Source organism: Bufo bufo, chromosome 3 (assembly GCF_905171765.1).
Source record: "Bufo bufo chromosome 3, aBufBuf1.1, whole genome shotgun sequence".
In the NCBI taxonomy this organism is placed as follows: domain Eukaryota; kingdom Metazoa; phylum Chordata; class Amphibia; order Anura; family Bufonidae; genus Bufo; species Bufo bufo.
This window is the reverse complement of record NC_053391.1, coordinates 667,946,151-667,970,174: the sequence shown is the minus strand read 5'-3', so window position 1 is coordinate 667,970,174 and position 24,024 is coordinate 667,946,151. Positions and strand designations below refer to the sequence as shown.

Genomic DNA, 24,024 nt, shown 5'->3' with positions numbered 1-24,024 from the left:
CACGGAACGGAACTACGGATGTAGACAGCACGCGGTGTGCTATCCACATCTTTTGCGGCCCTATTGACATGAATGAGACTGCACCAAAATAGTGGAATGGATGCGGAACCATTCATACGGTCGTGTAAATGCATCCTTAAGCATCCGTTATGCTCAGCTATGCACATTTTGCATCTGTTTTAGCCATTTCTCTCTGAAATCCATTTTTTTTAGACGGAAAAAAAAAAATTTGTTTAGGATTTTCTTTTCCATCTAAAAAAACGGATATCAGACAGATATGGCTAAAATGGATGCAAAATGTTCATAGTTGAGCATAACGGATGCTTTAAATACAGGATCCTTTTTTTTTCCATTCAGAAGAATGATAAATGAAACGGTGATGTGAATCCGGTCTCAGATGCATACCAGCTAACCATACAATCTGTATGCGGGAACTACTGAATGGCAGCTATCGGGAGAGAGAAGGGTCAGGTTCGATCCTTTTCATGGGCGTCCGCAGAAATTTTTCCGGGGGGGGGGCATAATTTTATTGACATCCATTCTCTGCTTGTTTCTGAGAATGTAATGAAAGGGAGGGGCATATTCATTATCACAAAGTATAATAACGCATGAGCTGTGCAGTGGCGGATCCAGAGCCTGGTCTCGGGAGGGGCACTTCCAGATTATTTTCTGTCCGCTGCCACAAAACAATGGTGCTTATAGAACAGACTACACAGTGTAGCGGTATACTGTATATTGTGTGGCACAGTGTAGGCTATATGTGTATAACAAACATACTGTATTTCACATGAAAACGTACAATTACTTGGCTTGCCCCTTGGGGATCTCGGTGTCACGAGGGTGTCGAGGACCACGCCTGACTCCGTTATACCCGGGGTCAGGAAGTCGCATCGGTTGGCTGCACGCTCTATTTAAGATAGGGCTGTTTTCCTTATGGTAGCTTTCTGGGTTTGCTTAGCAAACCCTTTTGGCTCACTCAGGGATCTGTAGCTCCTTCTCCTCAGCTGTTCCTTGTCCAGCACTCCCAGACCTCCTTATATTTCTCTCTCACACTTCTCTGGTTGCCAGAGATAGAGCTTCCTGCCTGGACATCTATTCTGACCTTCTGGAGCTGTGTTGCTGCGTTCGCTGGTAGTTGGTCCAGTACGCTACCCTCCAGATCCCTGTTGGACCTTTTTGGTTTATTGTGGTCGCCCACCTGGGTGTATGTGTTTGTATGTTTTGTCTGTCCTCTCCCTGGTGTTTCCCTCTTAGTGATAGTGGTGTGGACTAGCGATCCCACCGGCCTGTTCACTATCCAGGGCTCATATTAGGGAAAGCCAGGGTTTAGGCACGTGATCGCCGCACGGGTGAGGAACCCGTCTAGGGACGTCAGGGCCGTCAGGTGCCAGCCGCAAGGTGAGTTAGGGGTCACCACCTTTCCCTCTCCCTTGGGCAGGGCTTTCCCTGTTTTCCTCCCTGTGCGTGACTTCGGTCTTTACATTATCTCTGGCCATTATTTTGTGTAGGTAAAAAAAAAAAAAAAAAAATGTTTTACCTACTTAGAATCCAGTATGGATCAAATTGCTGCTCTGTCCAAACAATTTCATGGCCTGTCTTTGGAGGTGGTAGGATTGAAGGCGTCGGTCCTCCAGCAACAGCAGCAATTACAACTGACTGCAAGCCCAGCGGTTGCTACTGGTAACCAGGTTGTTGCGGAACCCAAGGTCCCTATCCCTGACAGATTTTCTGGGGGAAGGGACAAGTTTTTGACATTCCGTGAGGCCTGTAAGTTATATTTTAAACTGCGCCCTTACTCCTCTGGTAATGAAGATCAGCGGGTGGGGGTTGTTATTTCCCTGCTGCAGGGGGATCCGCAGTCCTGGGCGTTCTCTTTACCTACTGATTCCCAGGCTCTTCGGTCAGTGGATGAGTTTTTCGGGGCCTTGGGTCTCATATATGATGACCCTGACCGAGTCGCCCTGGCTGAATCAAGATTACGGAGACTCTTACAAGGAGAGCGGCCGGTAGAGGAGTATTGCTCTGAATTCCGTAGGTGGGCTACGGATACCCAATGGAACGACCCGGCTCTCAGGAGTCAGTTCTGCTCTGGGTTATCCGAAAGGGTTAAGGATGCGCTTGCATTATATGAGACCCCCTTTTCCCTTGATGCGGTTATGTCCCTTTCTATCCGAATAGATAGACGCCTTAGGGTCAGGTTGAAAAAACCGGAGCAATTGGTAACCCCTCCCAAGCAGCAGTTAGTCTGTACGGACTTAGACGAGCCTATGCAGCTAGGAGGAACTACTCGTCAGGTCCGTCCTCCTGAGGCTCGCCGTAGGCGTGGGGTTTGTTTTTTTTTGTGGGGAGAGGGGTCATTTCATTAATGTCTGTCCTTCTTTCCTCAGAAACAAAAGACCGTCGGAAAAACTACTAACCACAGGCTGTGTGGAGGATGTCAGCCGGGGGGTATACGTTTCCTCCATACGTACATCGCAATTTGTGTTGCCAGCGGTTATTATTTTTGGTGATAAGACGGAGACTATTTCTTTCTTTCTAGACAGTGGAGCAGGGGTAAATTTGATAGATGCCCATTTTGCCCGCACTTTGGGTTTGTCTCTCTGTACTTTACAAAGACCCATTCCCATATTCGCTATTGATTCTGCTCCCCTGTCTCAGAGAAACCTCACGCACATTGTTCATAATTTACACCTTCGGGTAGGGGACCACCATAACGAGATGCTTTCAGGTTATGTTCTGGAGGGGCTTCCCACTCCGGTAGTGCTGGGTCTTCCCTGGTTGGTAGCGCACAATCCAGTGGTGGATTGGCAGGCCAGGGAGATATTGGAGTGGAGTGAGCAGTGCAGAGAAAATTGCTTAAATAGCAATTGCTTAGTCGCCTCCATAACTACCCTACCTACATTTATTTCGGACTTTGAGGATGTTTTTTCTGAAAAGGGTTGTCAGAAGTTACCACCTCATCGTCCTTATGATTGCCCGGTTAACCTTATTCCCGGCGCAAAATTACCCAAGACCAGGTTATATAATCTTTCGGGTCCAGAGAGACAAGCCATGAAAGATTATATCTCCGAGAGCTTGGCTAAGGGACACATCAGACCCTCTTCTTCACCCGTGGCTGCAGGGTTTTTCTTCGTTAAAAAGAAAGATGGGGGCCTGCGTCCTTGCTTAGATTTTCGCGAATTAAATCAGATAACCATCCGAGACCCATACCCTCTTCCTCTCATTCCTGACCTGTTTAATCAGATTGCGGGTGCTAGGTGGTTCTCCAAACTTGATCTTAGGGGGGCCTACAATCTGATTCGTATTAAGGAGGGGGATGAGTGGAAGACAGCGTTTAACACCCCTGAGGGGCATTATGAAAATCTAGTTATGCCTTTCGGTCTGACCAATGCTCCTGCCGTCTTTCAACATTTCGTTAATGACATTTTTAGTCATCTAATCGGCAGGTTTGTGGTAATATACCTAGATGATATTTTAATTTATTCGTCTGATCTGAAAACACATGAGGTGCATGTCAGACAAGTACTGCAGGTCCTACGGACGAATGAATTATATGCTAAAATTGAAAAATGTGTCTTCGCCGTTCAGGAGATACAATTCCTGGGTTATTTTTTATCTGCGTCAGGTTTCCGTATGGATCCTAGGAAGGTCCATGCAATTTTAGATTGGGATCTTCCTGAGAACCTCAAAGCACTACAACAGTTCTTGGGCTTCGCGAATTTCTATAGGAAATTCATTAAAAATTATTCACTTATTGTAAAACCGCTTACTAACATGACTAGGAAGGGGACTGATTTTTCTAAATGGTCTGACGCCGCTAAAGTTGCTTTTTCCTCTCTAAAAGAGAGGTTTACCTCAGCACCTGTACTGGTCCAACCTGATGTCTCTCAGCCTTTTATTGTTGAAGTCGATGCGTCAGAGGTGGGAGTGGGGGCGGTGCTGTCTCAGGGTCCGTCTCCTGGCAAATGGCGTCCTTGTGCTTTCTTTTCTAAAAAACTATCTGCAGCAGAAAAGAACTACGATATTGGCAATAGGGAACTATTAGCTATTAAACTTGCGTTTGAGGAGTGGCGTCATTTCTTAGAGGGGGCAGTCCACCCCGTCACTGTTATTACGGACCACAAAAATCTTCTGTACCTCGAATCAGCTAAGCGTCTCACCCCTAGACAGGCTAGGTGGTCGCTATTTTTTACCAGGTTTAACTTTGTGATTACCTATCGTCCTGGGGCAAAGAACACCAAGGCTGATGCACTATCTCGTTGTTTCCCTGGAGTGGTAATGTGAGTGATCCGGTACCCATTCTTCAAAGAGGAGTGGTTGTTTCTGCGGTACACTCTGTTTTGGAGGGGAAGGTGTTAGAGGCCCAGGGGGACGCCCCGGTCTCTTGCCCCTCAGAGAAATTGTTTGTACCGTTGAACTTACGTTTCGAATTATTAAAGGAACATCATAATTCGGCACTTGCTGGGCACCCGGGTAGTAAAGCAACCTTGGAACTATTGTCTCGTCGTTTTTGGTGGCCAAGGTTGCGTCAGGATGTATTGGATTTTGTGTCTTCTTGTTCTACCTGTGCGCGCGCAAAAGTTTCACATACACGTCCTGCAGGGTCTCTATTACCACTCGTCATTCCCAATAGACCGTGGACACATCTGTCAATGGATTTTATCACTGACTTACCTTTGTCTGCGGGTAAAACAGTTATTTTGGTAGTAGTGGACAGGTTTAGCAAAATGGTACACTTCATTGCGTTACCCGCACTACCTAATGCTAAGACTCTTGCTCAGGTATACGTCAGTGAAATCGTGAAGCTTCACGGGGTCCCCTCCGATGTTGTTTCGGATCGGGGTACCCAGTTTATTTCTAAATTTTGGAAAGCTTTTTGTTCCCGTTTGGGGGTACACTTGTCCTTTTCCTCTGCTTTCCATCCTCAGTCGAATGGACAGACTGAGTGTACCAACCAAAACCTTGAGACATATCTAAGATGTTTTGTGTCTGAAAACCAAGAGTTGTGGTCATCATATTTACCGTTAGCTTAGTTTGCCATAAATAATCGTCGTCAGGAATCCACTGGCAAGTCACCATTTCTTGGTGCATATGGTTTTCATCCCCAATTCTGTACTTTCAAAGAGGGGGGGTCTTCTGGGGTTCCCGAAGAGGAACGGTTTTCGTCATCTCTTTCATCGGTATGGCAGAAGGTGCAAGCTAACTTGAAAAATATGGGAGGTATATACAAATGCATGGCTGATAAGAGACGGTCGCCAGGTCCGGACCTAGGAGTGAATGACTATGTGTGGTTGTCTACTAGGAATATTAAATTGAAGGTTCCCTCTTGGAAACTGGGTCCTAGGTTTATTGGCCCTTACAAAATTGTAGCCATCATCAACCCCGTGGCTTTTCGCCTGGAGTTACCTCAGACTTTTAAAATTCATAATGTTTTTCATAAGTCGTTACTCAAAAAATATGTTCCACCTCTAGAACCATCACCGCTGCCACCCCCTCCTGTTGTCGTGGATGGTAACCTAGAATTTCAGATATCCAAAATTGTTAATTCTCGTCGGGTCCGCCGCTCTCTTCAATATCTGGTGCATTGGAGAGGTTACGGTCCCAAGGAAAGAATGTGGGTTCCTGCGTCTGAGGTAAACACCGACAGGTTAGTTCGGGTTTTTCATGCCTCTCATCCTGAGAGACCTGGTCCTGAGTGTCCGGAGGCCCCTCGTAGAGAGGGGGGTACTGTCACGAGGGTGTCGAGGACCACGCCTGACTCCGTTATACCCGGGGTCAGGAAGTCGCAGCGGTTGGCTGCACGCTCTATTTAAGATAGGGCTGTTTTCCTTATGGTAGCTTTCTGGGTTTGCTTAGCAAACCCTTTTGGCTCACTCAGGGATCCGTAGCTCCTTCTCCTCAGCTGTTCCTTGTCCAGCACTCCCAGACCTCCTTATATTTCTCTCTCACACTTCTCTGGTAGCCAGAGATAGAGCTTCCTGCCTGGACATCTATTCTGACCTTCTGGAGCTGTGTTGCTGCGTTCGCTGGTAGTTGGTCCAGTACGCTACCCTCCAGATCCCTGTTGGACCTTTTTGGTTTATTGTGGTCGCCCACCTGGGTGTATGTGTTTGTATGTTTTGTCTGTCCTCTCCCTGGTGTTTCCCTCTTAGTGATAGTGGTGTGGACTAGCGATCCCACCGGCCTGTTCACTATCCAGGGCTCATATTAGGTTAAGCCAGGGTTTAGGCACGTGATCACCGCACGGGTGAGGAACCCGTCTAGGGACGTCAGGGCAGTCAGGTGCCAGCCGCAAGGTGAGTTAGGGGTCACCACCTTTCCCTCTCCCTTGGGCAAGGCTTTCCCTGTTTTCCTCCCTGTGCGTGACGTCGGTCATTACACTCGGACACCACTTCAACACTTGGCCGGGGGCTCGGCGGAGCTGATGTTGTGTTTTATCCTAATGATTTCATAATAAGGATTTGGAGAAGGGGCAGAGGGATAGCAGAGGGATAGCAGAGCAGAGAGAGGCTGGTGCTGCTACTAGGGGGTCATACCATGGGGGAGTAATAAAGCCCACCATAATGCCCCCCAGTAGAAATAATTCTCCTTATTATGTGACAGTGCAGAAAAAAAAAAACTTGTAATGCCCCCAGTTGAGCTAATGTCCCCATAGTGCCCCCATAAAGTGCCAGTATAAAATACCTCTATATAGTGCCCCCAGTAAATGCCTCCATAGTGCTCCTCTCCCCCCTTCCTCCTACTGCCCCCATAATGTACCAGTATAAAATGCCCCAATAGATGCCCTCAGTGTCCCCCATAATTTGCAAGTATAAAATACCCCTTCTTAGTGCCCCCCCGTAGATGACCCCATAGTACTCCTCTCCCCCTTCCTCATAGTACCCACCATAATGTGTCCCAGTATAAAATTCTACTATACAGAGCCCCCCATATAAAACACCCCTTCTTTGTGAACTCAGTAGATGCCCCTATAGTGCCCCCAATAATGTGCCAGTAATAACAGCGCCCCATCATGTGCCAGGAATGACAGCCCCCCATTATGTGCCAGTAATGACAGCCCCCCATTATGTGCCAGTAATGACAGCTCCCCCATTATGTGCCAGTAGCCAGAGACCCCCATTATGTGCCAGTAGCCAGAGACCCCCATTATGTGCCAGTAGCCAGAGACCCCCATTATTTGCCAGTAGCCAGAGACCCCCATTATGTGCCAGTAGCCAGAGACCCCCATTATGTGCCAGTAGCCAGAGACCCCCATTATTTGCCAGTAGCCAGAGACCCCCATTATGTGCCAGTAGCCAGAGACCCCCATTATGTGCCAGTAGCAAGAGACCCCCATTATGTGCCAGTAGCCAGAGACCCCCCATTATGTGCCAGTAGCCAGAGAGCCCCATTATGTGCCAGTAGCCAGAGACCCCCCATTATGTGCCAGTAGCCAGAGACCCCCCATTATGTGCCAGTAGCCAGAGACCCCCATTATGTGCCAGTAGCCAGAACCCCATTATGTGCCAGTAGCCAGAGACCCCCATTATGTGCCAGTAGCCAGAGACCCCCATTATGTGCCAGTAGCCACCAGTATTGTACAAAAAAAAAAGAAACACTTATACTTACCTCCTTGGCAGCGATGCGATGCAGGCCTCTTCTGGCCTGTGTCCCGCGCTGTAGGACTCAGGCGGCGCGATGACGTCATCGGCTTAGTGCCTGCAGCCTATCAGAGGAAGGGAAAGGGGAACGCCTCTCCCTCCCCTGCCTCAGCACAGTCATCTGTATCTCTGTCCTGAGGATGGCGATACAGATGACTGTGGAGTTGAATGCTTCCACAATGGAAGCGTTCATCTCCCTGTGCCCCGACGCCGCCCCCCCACTTCTGAGCAGTTTGGGGGGGGGGGGGCAATTGCCCCGTTACCCCCCCCTGGATCCACCAGTGCTGCACTTGCCCCCCCTTGCCCCTCCCTGCGGACACCCATGATCCTTTTTATCTTGGTGTAGATCAGTCTGGCAGTCAGAGGCAGACATATCGCCTGTGTAGCTGGTTCAGCTGCACAGGGGCCCAGAGAGGGAGGGGGGCCCTTCCCAGTGCCAGCTGAGGTGGGTTTTTTTTATAATTTTTTTCTCTCCCTTACTCTGCCAGGGTAACCGGGTAACCAAGTGACCTTGGGGTGGAGGGGGGGCGGGCCTGATTTGAGCTTACTGTAAATCTGCTGCCCATTCTGCATATACTCCATAGCTGAAGGACCTGCGATGACATCATAGTCATGTGATCTTTTCAACACTGGAAGTGGTGGTAGAACCTGTGAGGAGATCAACATCATGTGACCAGTGCAGAAAAATGCAGCGCTCAGCAGTGGAGACCTGTGAAGCCATGGAATGAATGTGAGAGCCAGAGAAATGCTGGGAGATGTGGTTCTCCCCTGTTATACCTCCTCCGTCCTTACTGGGAGGGAAAAATGTTATTTAACTGGGACTGTATGTTAGAAGGGAGGAGAGGGGTGTTATTTACATGGGACTGTATGTTGTAGAAGATTGGGGGGAGATGAATGGTATTATTTACATGGGACTAGATATTATAGAGGACTGGAGGGTAAGGTGTGATGTTATTTACATTGGACTATGTGTTGGAGGGGCTGAAGGAGGAGATTTAAGTTATTTACTTAGGACTGTATGTTATAGAAGACTGTAAGGAAGAGAGGTTATTTACATGGGACTAGAGGGAGAGGTGCAGCATACGGGTAGGTTACCCGACACTGCTAGATTGCGAGGTGTATTTCCCTTTAAGCCAGTTAGGCCTGTTGCAGGCAATCATTATTCCAGCCAGCAGAGGGAGCCCCCAGTTCAGTATAAATAGGCTAGGGCCTAGCCTAGGAGTTGGTTAGAAGTTTCTGGAGTGAGTGCTGAGAGGATCAGGGCTCAGTCAAGAGTGCAGAGATTGCACTACTGGTGTGGAGGGTCATACCCACCCAGCTTTCCAGGTTAGTTATACCTGAAGAACTCAAAAGATAGAGCCTGCCATCAGGAGGGAAGAAGACCTCTACCAAGTATTTGCTCAAGGGTTATCACCAGGATTTAGGTGTCTGGACCTTGAGGGTATTGCTGCAAGTAGCATAAGAGGGAATCCCTGAACCTAGAAGGCCTGTCTCGAAGTTAACCTTGTTGTAAGTAGAAGCCTGAACCACTACTGTTAACTGTATGGTAAAGTGTGGAATAACTCTGGAACTGTATTCTCTGGCTGTTCATCCTACTACAAATCCATGCAGTAAAAGTTGACCTGTTATATGAATATCCGGACTACTCTATTATTCAACCTATCACTACACGGGGTGTCACCGTTCAATTGGCACTAGCGTCACGACATTTATTAACTGCCTGTTCCAGTATTGACCCGGATTGAAGACGACAGTGAATCCCAGGTTAGTGGGTTGCCCTGCACTACGACTCTCCGCTTACCTAAAGCTGCTCTACTGACCCCCTGGGATACTGCATCGCTCTTTTTGGCATCACGAACAGGATCCGCATGCTTCTGGAGTGCAGAGAAGTGTGAACTGTGTGCTTTAACTATTCCACCACCGTATTGCAAGGACTATACCCTTTATTTTCAAGTCGGTGGATTACAATTGTGCCTGGGAGGAATCGGAGGCGCTGTGCTGTGTTGCTCTACCCCCAGGAAAAGAAAATCGTGGCTGTGGATTACAATTTATTCACTTGTCAACAACCCTGGCCGCCTGGAGTAAAGTTTCCCGCGCTGCTGAGGACCTTCGTGGGCGGATCCCTTCAAAGACACAGAGAATCCCGCCCCTCTTCATCATCGCACCGCCGCGGCCCTGCTTGTTCCACGTCACCGCGTACTCAGGACGTCCAGAGTCTCTCGAGATTTGGCCTGCGCTAGCCCGGCGATACCGGTAAGGACTTGTAACCGGAGGGAAGGGGATTGTTCCGGCCCCTTTAGTCGCCAGCGGCCACATCGTAATAAGCTAACATGTCGGAACCGGGAGTGCCCGAGCAGCCGGCCCCGGGAGAGCTTGCGGCTCCTAATCATCCTATAGCCCCCAGCATGATGCCTTTTACCATGCCTTACTATTTTGGGGCCCCATGGTTTCCCCGCTATAAAGGAGAGACCCATACCCTAAGAGACTTTAAAGAAAAGTTGCTGGCATTATTCAAACTGTACCCCATAAATGCCGACCAGCAAATGGAAATCCTGCTAGCACAACTGGAGGGAGCTGCCCGCAGAGAGGTATTATCCTGGCCTGCTGCTGAGCGGAGTACTCTAGAGCAGATATTCACCCGCCTCAGGGCCACTTTTGAAACAAGGACTGCCTCAGAGATAAAGATGCACTTCTTTGGCAAGAAACAGAAGTCCGGTGAGTCCCTCCGTGACTATGCCCTATCACTTCAGGAGGCTTTAGGGGCTGTAATCCAGATAGATCCCAAGGAGGCTGATAACCAGGACCAGACCCTGAGGGAACAATTTATCACCGGGGTGTCTAGTGAGCAAATAAGGACCCAATTAAAGATGCTGTCCGCCCAGCACCCTAACAGTACCTTTCTGGACTTTAAAGAACTGGCAATAAAAATTCTGGGGTCAGCAGTATCTACGGAGTTGAGCACCCCACCTGAGTCATCAGCCTGCAGGCCAAAACCGCTTATCACTAACCAAGCTGAGGCCGGTCAAGCTGTTCAAGCTTCAGCTACCGATACTATCGCCATGCTGACAGAGCAAGTAAATCACCTCACTAAAAGTCTAGAGAGAGTGTGCAGAAAAATAGAGGAATGGGAAAAACCCATAATGTCAGAGGAAGAGTTCTTGTCACCTCCTAGGCCGTTCCCACCTCCATACCAAGAGACTCACCCCAGGGATCCTGGGAGGCGTAATAGAGATCGCAAGCGGCCCGTGTGTAAATACTGTAAAAAGGTGGGACACACAGAATCCACTTGCTGGCAGTTAAACGGGCTACCCTCGAGGCTGAGGACCACCCCTCGGGAGGTAGAACAATAGGTCCAAAGGATCCAAATTGGATGCCCCGGTATGTAGGATCCCATCCTAAAATCAATATAGAGATCAATGGGGTCCCCTTTGAAGCCCTATTAGATACTGGGTCTCAGGTCACTACTATTCAGCTGCCCGCCTTTGAAAGATTCTGGGACACCGACCAATTAACCCAGCCGCCTGAATCCTGGGTGGAGATTATCGCCAGCAATGGCAAACCAGTAAAGATTCATGGATACTGGGAACCCACCCTGCAGGTGGGAGAAGTAACCTTACCGCAACAGGGGGTGATAGTAGTACAGGCCGGCGACAGAGGAGGACACCCTGTCATTCTAGGCACCAATGTCTTCAAAAACTGTTATTCGGAAATACTGGCCGTATTACACCAGACTTTGCCCACTGCTTCCTCTGCAACCAAGAGGGTGATTCAGAAGACTACTACTGTGTTAAGTGCCCAGCAGAGGTTTGCTAATGGGAAAGGAGAAATTTGTACTGCCAAGATTCGTGATATTAAGCCTGTGACTTTGCCTCATAATTCTCAAACTCTCTTATGGTGTTGTGCTGTCCTGGGAGTCCAAGGCCGAGATTAACCAGCCCTGGTGGAACCAATCCAGATGGAGAACTACCCTTATGTGAGAGCTGCCAAGTGCCTGGTGAACGTCTCCCAAGGTAAAGTACCTGTCCGTCTGATTAACCTGAGTGATCATCCTGTTGCGCTTACTAAGCATTACCCTGTTGCTCAGCTGTCCCAGGTGTCCTTCCAAGACATCATTCGTCTTCCAGTGACAGAAAAGCTGTCAGCTGCAGTCAGCGGACGTTCGCCAGTGACCCAGCCACAAGTGCCCTGGTGGGAAGAGCTCCATGTAGGGGACGAGACTACCCCCCCAACATCAACAAGAAGGGATTCTTCAGCTTGTCAAGGAGCACCACCAGGCCTTCAGTAAGCATGCCACTGATTATGGAGAGGTGAGTGCCATACAACACACCATACCTACTGTCTCTCATCCTCCTATCAAGGAGAGATACAGACCTTTACCGCCTACTTCATATCAGACTGTAAAGGAAATGATCCAAGAGATAAAAGACTCTAATGTAATCCGGGACAGCCGTAGCCCGTGGGCGGCACCCCTGGTCCTTGTAAAGAAGAAGGACGGTGGTATCCGTTTCTGTGTGGATTATAGGAAAATTAATCAAATAACCCACAAAGATGCATACCCACTGCCCCGCATTGAGGAGTCACTAACTGCTCTGGGCTCCTCTGCCTATTTCTCCACCTTGGACTTGACCAGTGGCTACTGGCAAGTACCCATGGCTCCTGCAGATAGGGAAAAGACTGCTTTCACTACTCCCATGGGCCTGTTCGAATTCAATTGTATGCCGTTCGGGATATGTAATGCCCCAGGAACTTTCCAGAGACTAATGGAGCGGTGTTTGGGTCACAAAAACTTCGAAACAGTGCTGCTGTATCTAGATGACGTCATTGTGTACTCAAAAACATATGAAGACCATCTGAAACATTTAGCAGCAGTATTTGAAATCCTTATCAAATATGGCTTGAAGGTAAAGCCATCCAAGTGTCACTTGCTCAAACCTGCAGTAAAATACCTGGGGCATGTGGTAAGTGGAGAGGGCGCGCAACCTGACCCTGATAAGTTAGCGGCTGTCCGTAATTGGCCGGTTCCTACTACCGTCAAGGAAGTGAGGGGTTTCCTTGGTTTTGCAGGCTACTATAGACGTTTTATCCCCCATTTTGCTCAAAAAGCTGATCCTATCCAGGAACTCCTGAGGGGGCAACCCAAGAAAAGTCCTAGAACTCCTGTGCCCATTGAGTGGAATGAGGAAAGAGAGATAGCATTCCAATTGTTAAAAAAGAAACTGACCGAGCCTCCTGTGTTAGGTTATCCAGACTACAGCAAGCCCTTCCATCTGTATACCGATGCTAGCAAGCGAGGCCTGGGAGCTGTGTTAGCCCAGATCCAAGAGGGAAAAGAAAGGGTGATAGCTTATGCAAGCCGCTCCCTGAAAGGGGCTGAGAAAAATGACCAGAATTATAGTTCCTTCAAACTAGAGTTCCTGGCATTAGTGTGGGCAGTGACGGAGAAATTCAAAGATTATCTAGCCGCCACCCCGTTCATTGCATTCACTGACAATAACCCTCTAGCGCATCTAAATACAGCTAAATTGGGGGCCTTGGAGCAGAGATGGGCCTCTCGCCTTGCCAACTATGATTTCTCTGTAAAATACCGTGCTGGACGTACTAATGACAATGCTGATGCTTTATCCAGGCTTCCCACAGAGACAGCTCCTGATGATGGGCGAGATGCTTGGGAAGATGTAGAAATGCCGGCTTTCTATAACAAATTTGCTCAACAGGATCAGGCTCGAGCTACCAATGACAGAGCTGCAGTTCCTTCACCCTCCAGTAGGCCTGAGCCTAAAGAAGAAAGGTGGGTGAAACTACAGTCTTAAAGTAGAGTGCTGGGTGAGTTGTTGGACTTCATTACTAGTGGCAGAGCCCCTGAGAGGATTCGGCGTAAGAGTGCAGATCCCGAACTCCTCAAACTGTGGAGACAGCGCCATCAGCTCTTCATACAAAAGGGCCTATTGCTACGGAGAAGCCTAGACCCAGTGTCCAACGAAAGAGTGCACCAGATTCTCATACCCCGACGAGATGCAGGTATGGTGTTGGAGATGTACCACAATCAATCCGGTCACTTTGGGGTCCAAAAGACTGAGGCTAATATCCGCCAGCGGTTTTATTGGGTGGGCATAAGAGAAGACATTGAGAGGTGGTGTCGGGAGTGTGTAGCCTGTGCCTTTAAACGAAGTGAGCACCATGATCAGAGGGCACCACTGAGACCCATTGTAAGTACCCGTCCTCTTGAACTTGTCGCCATCGACCATGTGAAGCTGGAGCCTAGTCGCTCAGGGTATGCTTATACCATGACTATTATTGACCATTTCACTAAGTTTGTTGTAGCGGTGCCTGTGAGAGACCAGACAGCCAAGACTACAGCCGAACTGTTCTGGAAACACTTCCTCCTGCCCTACGGATGTCCAGAAAAGATCCTCACCGATCAAGGACCTGCTTTTGAGTCCCATCTGTTCCATGAACTGTGCCGCTTACACAACTGTAAGAAGATCCGGACAACGGCCTACCATCCTCAAGGTAATGGATTGTGTGAAAAAATGAATCAGACCTTGATAGAGATGCTGAGGGCCGTACCTCCTGAAACCAGAGGAGATTGGCCTAGTCTGTTGCCACAGCTCATGTTCACGTACAATCATACCATCCATTGTTCCACTGGGTATACCCCTTTTTATTTGATGTTTGGGCGCCAAGGGACATTGCCTGCTGATCACTCCTTGGACATACACGTACCTGATTGCATCAACCCATTACCTAATACCGACTGGGTTGCTGAGCACCAAAGGCGATTGAATACGGCCAAAGCCATTGTTCAGGAACGTATGGATTATGCTAGAGACCGACAGCAGAGAGACTATGATCAAGCAGCCCATGCAGAACCCTTGACAATAGGGGCTGTGGTATGGTTAAAAAATAACCGCCGTACAAGTAAACTGGACGGTAAATGGGAGCAAAGTCCCTATGTTGTCACTGCAATCCCAAATGTTGGGACTCACACTTATGAGATCACCCGGGAAGGCAGGGGATCCCAAATTGTACACATAAACCGGTTAAAACTCTGCCTGACACCAGAACCCAGTGCCGAGAGTTCTAGATCTGAATCACCTGTGTCAGAGCCATCAATACAGCCCGAGGATCCGATGCAGGCTGTCAATAATCTAAGGTATGACTCTGATCCCATGCATTGGCTTCTGACACCATGGTTGAACTTGTTGGTGCCCGCTCCGGCACCTAATGTATCTTCACCTCCAGAAGAGCCGGTTCAAGATGCCCCGGATCCAGTCCCCCTTCTAAGGGATATTGTTGTTCCTGTTGTTCCTGTTGTTCCTGACCAAGGTCTCACTGATGGAGACCCTCCTGTTGCTTCTCTCTCTTCTACCTCGTTGCTAAGGGAAGAGGAGACCCCTGTGTTGAGAAGGTCTACCCGGATGACCAGGGGACGTCCGCCAGTCCGGTTAGGAGACTTTGACTATGCTGGTGGTGTCTCTTCCCGAGCAGCTGCTACTGGTAATACCTTGCTTGACATTTGTGCGCAAGAATGGACTCCTCCACGTGAGCCCTTGCCTGTAATACACCCACAGGAAACCCCTGGGTAGTTCCGTTATTATACTGCAACCAAAGAAAAATGGACTAACCTGGTTCACCTTAAGTCCGCTGTGCCAGGTCGGCGGCCGTGTCTAAGAAGTAAGAAGACGCCCCTTTCCCTTGCGTCATTTGGTCATGAAGTTACTAATGTTATGTTTTTCTGTGTGAAATAATTATCTATTATATTTATAATGTAATGCTTAAGTTATGTACCATGTTATGCTGGTTCAGGAAGGTGTGTGAGTACGAGGCCTTACTCACGTTAAAGTCTGGAGGTGTGCAGCATACGGGTAGGTTACCCGACACTGCTAGATTGCGAGGTGTATTTCCCTTTAAGCCAGTTAGGCCTGTTGCAGGCAATCATTATTCCAGCCAGCAGAGGGAGCCCCCAGTTCAGTATAAATAGGCTAGGGCCTAGCCTAGGAGGTGGTTAGAAGTTTCTGGAGTGAGTGCTGAGAGGATCAGGGCTCAGTCAAGAGTGCAGAGATTGCACTACTGGTGTGGAGGGTCATACCCACCTAGCTTTCCAGGTTAGTTATACCTGAAGAACTCAAAGGATAGAGCCTGCCATCAGGAGGGAAGAAGACCTCTACCAAGTATTTGCTCAAGGGTTATCACCAGGATTTAGGTGTCCGGACCTTGAGGGTATTGCTGCAAGTAGCATAAGAGGGAATCCCTGAACCTAGAAGGCCTGTCTCGAAGTTAACCTTGTTGTAAGTAGAAGCCTGAACCACTACTGTTAACTGTATGGTAAAGTGTGGAATAACTCTGGAACTGTATTCTCTGGCTGTTCATTCTACTACAAATCCATGCAGTAAAGTTGACCTGTTATATGAATATCCGGACTACTCTATTATTCCACCTATCACTACACGGTGTGTCACCGTTCAATTGGCACTGGCGTCACGACATTTATGAACTGCCTGTTCCAGTATTTACCCAGATTGAAGACGACAGTGAATCCCAGGTTAGTGGGTTGCCCTGCACTACGACTCCCCGCATACCCAAAGCGGCTACTGACCCCCTGGGATACTGCAGAGGACTGGTGTTATTTACAATCTAAAAATTGCCCTGGCTCCACAGCAGCAGCACAATGTAGTTTCAGACATTACACTGCTACTGTGAAGGGGGGACATATCTGGACATACAGTAACTACTATGAAGTGTGAACATATCTGGACATACAGTAACTACTATGAAGGGGGCACATATCTGGGCATAACTACTGTGAAAAGGGCACATATCTGGGCATAACTGCTGTGAAGGGGCACATATCTGGACATAGCTATTGTGAAGGGGGTACATATCTGGCATAGCTACTGTGAAGGGGGGCACATATTTGGGCATAACTACTCTGACGGGGGCACATATCTGGACATAACTATTGTGAAGGGGCACATATCTAGATATAACTTCTGTTAGAGGCACATATCTGGGCATAACTACTGTGAAGGGCACATATCTGGACATAACTATTGTGAAGGGGGAACATATCTGGACATAACTATTGTGAAGGGGGCACATATCTGGACATAACTATTGTGAAGGGGGCACATATCTGGACACAACTGATGTGAGGGGCACATATCTGGGGATAACTACTGTGAGGGGGCACATATCTGGACACAACTACTGTGAGGGGGCACATATCTGGACATAACTACTGTGAAGGGCACATATCTGGACATAATTACTGTGAAGGGGCACATATCTGGACATAACTATTGTGAAGGGGGCACATATCTGGACATAACTATTGTGAAGGGGGCACATATCTGGACACAACTGATGTGAGGGGCACATATCTGGGGATAACTACTGTGAGGGAGCACATATCTGGACATAACTATTGTGAAGGGGCACATATCTGGGCATAGCTACTCTGAAGGGGGCACATATCTAAGCATCACTACTGTGAAGGGGGCACATATCTAAGCATCACTACTGTGAAGGGGGCACATATCTAAGCATCACTACTGTGAAGGGGCACATATCTGGGCATCACTACCGTGAAGGGGGCACATATTTGGGTATAAGTGCTGTGAAGGGGCACATACATATCTGGACAAACAATGATTTGCAGCGACAAGAAAAAGCAGCTGTGGTTTTTGCTGAGGACGAATCTACAATCCAAGATCAGCTAACCTTGCAAATATCCCTGAAGGGGTTGGAGAAATGATTGCTTAAGAGTCCAGACTCTGGTGGGATCTAAAAACATTGCAAACATACAGTATGTGTCGAAAGATATGATTCCCAAAGGACTGAGGATCAAAAAAATTCCTACTACGGTGTTTTCAGAGACATTTGTGCAACAATGGATTGATACATTGTCGGATTGCTCTCTCAAACTGATGCGTTCAATCATTGCTGAGGAGACAATCAATCTTCAGCAGGTAAAGGAGGACACACACAAGGCGGAGCCGCACAAAATACTAATTATGATGAATCTTTAAATAAAATACAAATGAATATATCTAAGCTGGAGGACTATGTTGCATCCGTCAAAAAACTAAAATTTCAGCGACACTTAGAGTACTTTCACACTTGCGGCAGAGGATTCCGGAAATCCTGACGCAAACGGATGGCATTTGTCAGACGGATCCGTACATGGATCCGTCTGACAAATGCATTGAAATACTGGATCCATCTCTCCGGTGTCATCCGGGAAAAACGGATCCAGTATTTATTTATATTTGCATTTTTAAAGGTCTGCGCATGCGCAGACCGGAAAACCGGATCTGTTTTGCAGGAACACTTAATGCTGGATCTGGCACTAATACATTTCAATTCCGGCAAGTGTTCAGGATTTTGGGCCGGAGAGAAAACTGCAGCATGCTGCGGTGTTTTCTGCGGCCAAAAAACGTAAGAGGGACTGAACTGGTGCATCCTGAACGGATTTCTCTCCATTCAGAATGCATTAGGATACAACTGATCAGTTTTTTTCCTGTGATGGAACTGAATACCGGAAAACAAAAACGTTAGTGTGAAAGAACCCTTAGGCCCCTTTCACACGAGCGAGTTTTTCACGCGGGTGCAATGTGTGAGGTGAACTCATTGCACCGACACTGAATCCGGATCCATTCATTTCTATGGGGCTGTGCACACGAGCGGTGATTTTCACGCATCACTTGTACGTTGTGTGAAAATCGCATCATGTTCTATATTCCGCGTTTTTCACGCAACGCAGGCCCCATAGAAGTGAATGGGGCTGCGTGAAAATCGCAAGCAAGTGCGGATGTGGTACGATTTTCACGCACAGTTGCTAGGAGACGATCGAGATGGAGACCCCATCATTATTATTTTACCTTATAACATGGTTGTAAGGAAAAATAATAGCATTCTGAATACAGAATGCTTAGTACAATAGGGCTGGAGGGGTTAAAAAAAATTAAAAATAATATAACTCACCTTAATCCACTTGATCGCGCAGCCGGCTTCTCTTCTGTCTTCTTCTTTGCTGTGAAAAGGACCTTTGATGACGTCACTGCGCTCATCACATGTCCGTCACATGATCCATTACCATGGTAAAAGATCATGTGATGGACCACGTGATGAGCGCAGTGACGTCATCAAAGGTCCTATTCCTGTGAACAGCAAAGAAGAAGACAAAAGAGAAGCCGGGCTGCCCGATCAAGTGGATTGAGGTTATATTATTTTTCTTTTTTTTTTAACCCCTCCAGCCCTATTGTACTATGCATTCTGTATTAAGAATGCTATTATTTTCCCTTATAACCATGTTATAAGGGAAAATAATACAATCTAAACAACACCTAACCCAAACCCGAACTTCTGTGAAGATGTCTGGGTTCAGGTCTGGGTACCAAACATGCCGATTTTTCTCACTTGCGTGCAAAACGCATTACAATGTTTTGCACCCGTGCGGAAAAAACGCAAACATGGAACGCAATCGCAGTGAAAACTGACTTGTTTTAGTGTCAAAATCGCACCATTTTCCCTTAACGCATCCGGCCCCAATCCGCAACGCCCGTGTGAAAGGGCCTTAGGTCTCTTTCACACGGGCGAGATTTCCGCTCGGGTGCCATGAGTGAGGTGAACGCATTGCACCCGCACTGAATCCGGACCCATTCATTTCTATGGGGCTGTGCACATGAGCGGTGATTTTCACGCATCACTTGTGCGTTGCGTGAAAATCGCAGCCTGCTCTATATTGTGCGTTTTTCACGCAACACAGGCCCCATAGAAGTGAATTAGGCTGGCAGGCAAGTGCGGATGCGGTGCGATTTTCACGCATGCTTGCTAAGATGAAAGTCTATTCACTGTATTATTTTCCCTTATAACATGGTTAAAAGGGAAAATAATAGCATTCTTAATACAGAATGCTTCGTAGAAGGTCAATTGAGGGGTCCTGAAAGAAGAAGAAAGAAGAAGATGTCGGCTGCGCGAACAACAGGATGAGGTGAGCTAATTTATTTTTTATTTTTTAACCCCTCCATCCCTATTTTACTAATTATTCTGTATTCAGAATGCTATTATTTCTCCTTATAACCATGTTATAAGGGAAAATAATAAAATCTACAGAACATTGATCCCAAGCCCGAACTTCTGTGAAGCAGTCCGGGTTCGGGTCTGGGTACCAAACATGCCGATTTTTCTCACGCGCGTGCAAAATGCATTAAAACGCTTTGCACTCGCAAGGGAAAAATTGTGCATGTTCCCGCAACGCACCCGCAACGCACCCGCAACGCCCGTGTGAACCCAGCCTTATATGACTATGCAAACAATCAGGTCTATGAGTGGAAACACAGGGACAATGTGAACAGTACTCCAAGTAGGGTTGCCGCCCGTACGGGAATGACCCGGACAGTCCGGGTTTGTAATCCTGTGCCCGGAAACAAGCCTTTCTCAGACCCGGGCACAGGATTCAAACTGCAGACTTGCACACCTGACAGGTGGCGGTGAGTGGCGGCGTCGGGGGTCAGTCAGCGGCAGCGGCCGATGAGGTGTCAGCAGCGGGGACGATCAGCTGTCACTGCGGGCGATCAGCTGTGATGCTAGCGCTGGGCGGCGCTGTCTTCAGACACTCCCTCTGTTAAATGTTTTCTTTTACTGTCCTCTCTGATATCCTGTCTGCTCGGCCCGTTCCTCTGTCCTCTCTGATATCCTGTCTGCTCGGCCCGTTCCTCTGTCCTCTCTGATATCCTGTCTGCTCGGCCCGTTCCTCTGTCCTCTCTGATATCCTGTCTGCTCGGCCCGTTCCACTGTCCTCTCTGATATCCTGTCTGCTCGGCCCGTTCCACTGTCCTCTCTGATATCCTGTCATCTCGGCCCGTTCCACTGTCCTCTCTGATATCCTGTCTGCTCGGCCCGTTCCACTGTCCTCTCTGATATCCTGTCTGCTCGGCCCGTTCCTCTGTCCTCTCTGATATCCTGTCATCTCGGCCCGTTCCACTGTCCTCTCTGATATCCTGTCTGCTCGGCCCGTTCCACTGTCCTCTCTGATATCCTGTCTGCTCGGCCCGTTCCACTGTCCTCTCTGATATCCTGTCTGCTCGGCCCGTTCCACTGTCCTCTCTGATATCCTGTCTGCTCGGCCCGTTCCTCTGTCCTCTCTCATATCCTGTCTGCTTGGCCCGTTCCACTGTCCTCTCTGATATCCTGTCTGCTCGGCCCGTTCCACTGTCCTCTCTGATATCCTGTCTGCTTGGCCCGTTCCTCAGTTACAGCTTGCGCTCCACAGCTGGACCCACTTCCGGCCTGTGGAACGCAACTTCCTGTCCCGATGCGTTCCACCCGTGTTCGGGTTTGGCTTGAAGAAAACCCTAACTCCAAGATCTATTTTGAAAAACAAAAAAAATAACAAAAAGAAATATACTAAAACAAATACTACTCCGGGACGCAAGGTTAACTTCAGTTCGTCCGAAATGGACTCTGAGGACTTCTTATCTGATGCTGACAACACCCAAACACCTGCAATGGGTGGCTCCTCCAACCACAAATCGAAAAAGAGGAATAATGTGAACCACCCAAAAAACGCGGGCGGGAGAAAATATAAAAGATTCTCCCGCATCTCAAACCAGGAATTTACGCAGCAGGAGATAACCAACATTGACCGACATGTTGATATGCCGGGATCATGTACATCTATGGGTCTGGACGTGCTACGGTAAATTTATCAGAAATTAATTTAACTGAGGATCAAGTGGATGTTCTTTCTTTGGGGTTTCCTTTTGTGCCTTCTACTAATTTTAACTTGTTTAATACGGTCAAGTGTATACACAAATTTATTCGTCATACTGTAAAAAAACATATATTTCACGGATGATAATATTGATATACCTGTCAGTGATATTACTGTACCTGTCAATGAATTAGTTCATTTTACTTTTCCTGAACAGAAGGCAGCATTAGGCCTCATGCACACGACCGTATTTTGTTTCCTCGTCCGTTCCGTATTTTTTGCGGATCCGTTTTTTTGCAGACCGCCAAATACTGAAAAAGCCATACGGTCATGTGCAAGGGGCCTCAATGGAGAAGTTCCAGGATTTGGTCATTCGGGACCTGAAGGCTTGAGCGGATGTGGTGCGATCAAACCCCCCCCCCCACTTATCCCCAAATTAAAAAACAAAGAACGGGTTGCACTTCAACAACTTCAAGAAATATCCGGTATCACTATTAGAATGGCGGATAAGGTGGGACTGTGGTCGTGATGGATTCTGAGCATTACAAATCCAGCGTCAATATAACGTTAAATGACACTACCACATACCGAAGGATTGATTATAACCCGACGGCTGAAATTCCGCAGAAGGTTCGTCACTTTGTGTCAGAAGGTGTAGCTCTAGGAGTAATTTCTGAAAAACAGGCAGAATTTATTAATGTAGAATACCCAACGCACCAGTACTTCATGCACTGCCCAAGGTACACAAATGTGCCCAAAACCCACCAAGGAGACCGATTGTCTCGGGAATAGGGGCAGTGTGTGAAAGGTCGGGGGGATGGGTAGACTCCCTGCTTCAGACATTAGTGAGGGGATTACCTGGTTTTCTACAAGATAGCAGAGACGTTCTGTGCAGCTTTTCTGATTTATCACGGAACAGAGAATTCTGCTGGTTGACATTAGTGTTGAGCGCGAAGAACTTTGAGAATTCGCAAATATTTCGAATATAGTGCTATATATTCGTATTCACGAATATTCTAATAGCGAATTTATCGTGAATATCGGCACTTACCAAAATCCCTAGCAACCAATAGGAAAGTTGCCTATAGGACTAGGAGTAGTGTTGATCGCGAATTTTCTGATTGCCGATTTTTGCAATCAAGAAAATAATGCCTGGAGTTCTCAAATTCGCAAATATATGACGAATATTAGCCCAAATATTCGCGAAATATCGCGAATTTGAATATTGCCCCTGCCGCTCATCACTGTATCACTCTATACATCAGTACCTGATGATGTGGCACTTGTAGCACTGAAGCATCAGTTGGAATTTTGGAGCGATTACACCACGGATTTAGGCCTCATGCACACGACCGTATGTGTTTTGCGGTCCGCAAATCGTTTTTTTTTTGCGGATCCATTGTAATAATGCCTATCCTTGTCCGCAAACTAGAAAAAAATAGGACATGCACTATTTTTTTTGCGGAGCAACGGAACGGACATACTGATGCGGACAGCACACGGTGTGCTGTCCGCGTTTTTTGCAGACCCATTGAAATGAATGGGTCCACATCCTATCCGCAAAAAAACGGAACGGACACGGAAACAAAATACAGTTGTGTGCATGAGGCCTAATGTGAATACATAATACAGGCAGTTGCTTTTTATGATGAAACATAATTACTTCTCCTTCGATGTTCACTTTTATACGCAGGTCCCAGGTGTATCAATGGGGGCGAAATACTCGCCTTCGCTGGCAAACCTGGTAATGGTCTATTGGGAGAATCAAGCCTTTTATGGCGATGAAAATCAGTTTTCTGATAACCTTTTCTGCTATGGCAGATACATCGATGACCTGCTGTTTATATGGCGGGGCGATGTGTCTGCCATACCGGAATTTGTGAATCATTTAAACAGAAATGACTATAATCGGAGGTTCACTTACCTTCAACGTCCCCACACAGTTTCCTTTCTGGATTTAACACTGTGTGGAATGGAGGGGGAACCAATAGTCACTTCCACTCATAGAAAAGCAACAGCAAGTAATACAATCTTAGCTACATGCACACGACCGTTATGTGTTTTGCGGTCCGCAAATTGCGCAATTTGCGGAACGTCACGGACAGCCTTTAATATAACTGCCTATTATTGTCCGCAAAGCGCGGACAAGAATAGGACATGTTATATTTTTTTGCGGTCCACAGAACAGAGGAACAGATGCGGACAGCACACGGAGTGCTGTCCGTAGCTTTTGCGGCCCCATTGAAGTGAATGGGTCCGCATCTGAGCCGCCAAAACTGCGGCTCGGATGCAGACCAAAACAACGGCCGTGTGCATGAGGCCTTAGGCTTATTGCACACGAACGCCCCGCGGCCATATTACAGAGTGATTCCGTGGGGTTTCATCACGTACTTCCGTTCCGCAAAAAGATAGAACATGTCCTATCTTTTTGCGGAACGGCCAGATTGCGGGCCCCTTAAAGTGAATAGGTCCGCGATCTGCTACAGCTGCCCCACAGTGGGTGTTCATGCATTGAGGCCTTACATGCTGCCAGTTCACATCCAAAAAACACCATTAAGACCCATTCACACGCATTTTGCGGAACGGAATTGCTGACACATTAATTTCTATTGGGCTGCACGATGTGCTGCCCGGATACGGAATTGCGGACCCGCACTTCCTTGTCCGCAA

At 47.7% G+C, this 24,024-nt stretch overlaps 1 long non-coding RNA gene across 1 annotated transcript; it reads right to left on the bottom strand.

Annotated features, from left to right (window-relative positions):
• On the bottom strand, positions 1 to 23,858 carry LOC120994192. The gene is made up of 3 exons (XR_005777354.1): positions 23,716 to 23,858; positions 7,904 to 7,909; positions 1 to 12 (listed from the first exon to the last, which is right to left on the bottom strand). It is a non-coding gene; the product is annotated as an uncharacterized LOC120994192 (long non-coding RNA).
• Between the last annotated feature and the right edge of the window lie 166 nt (positions 23,859 to 24,024).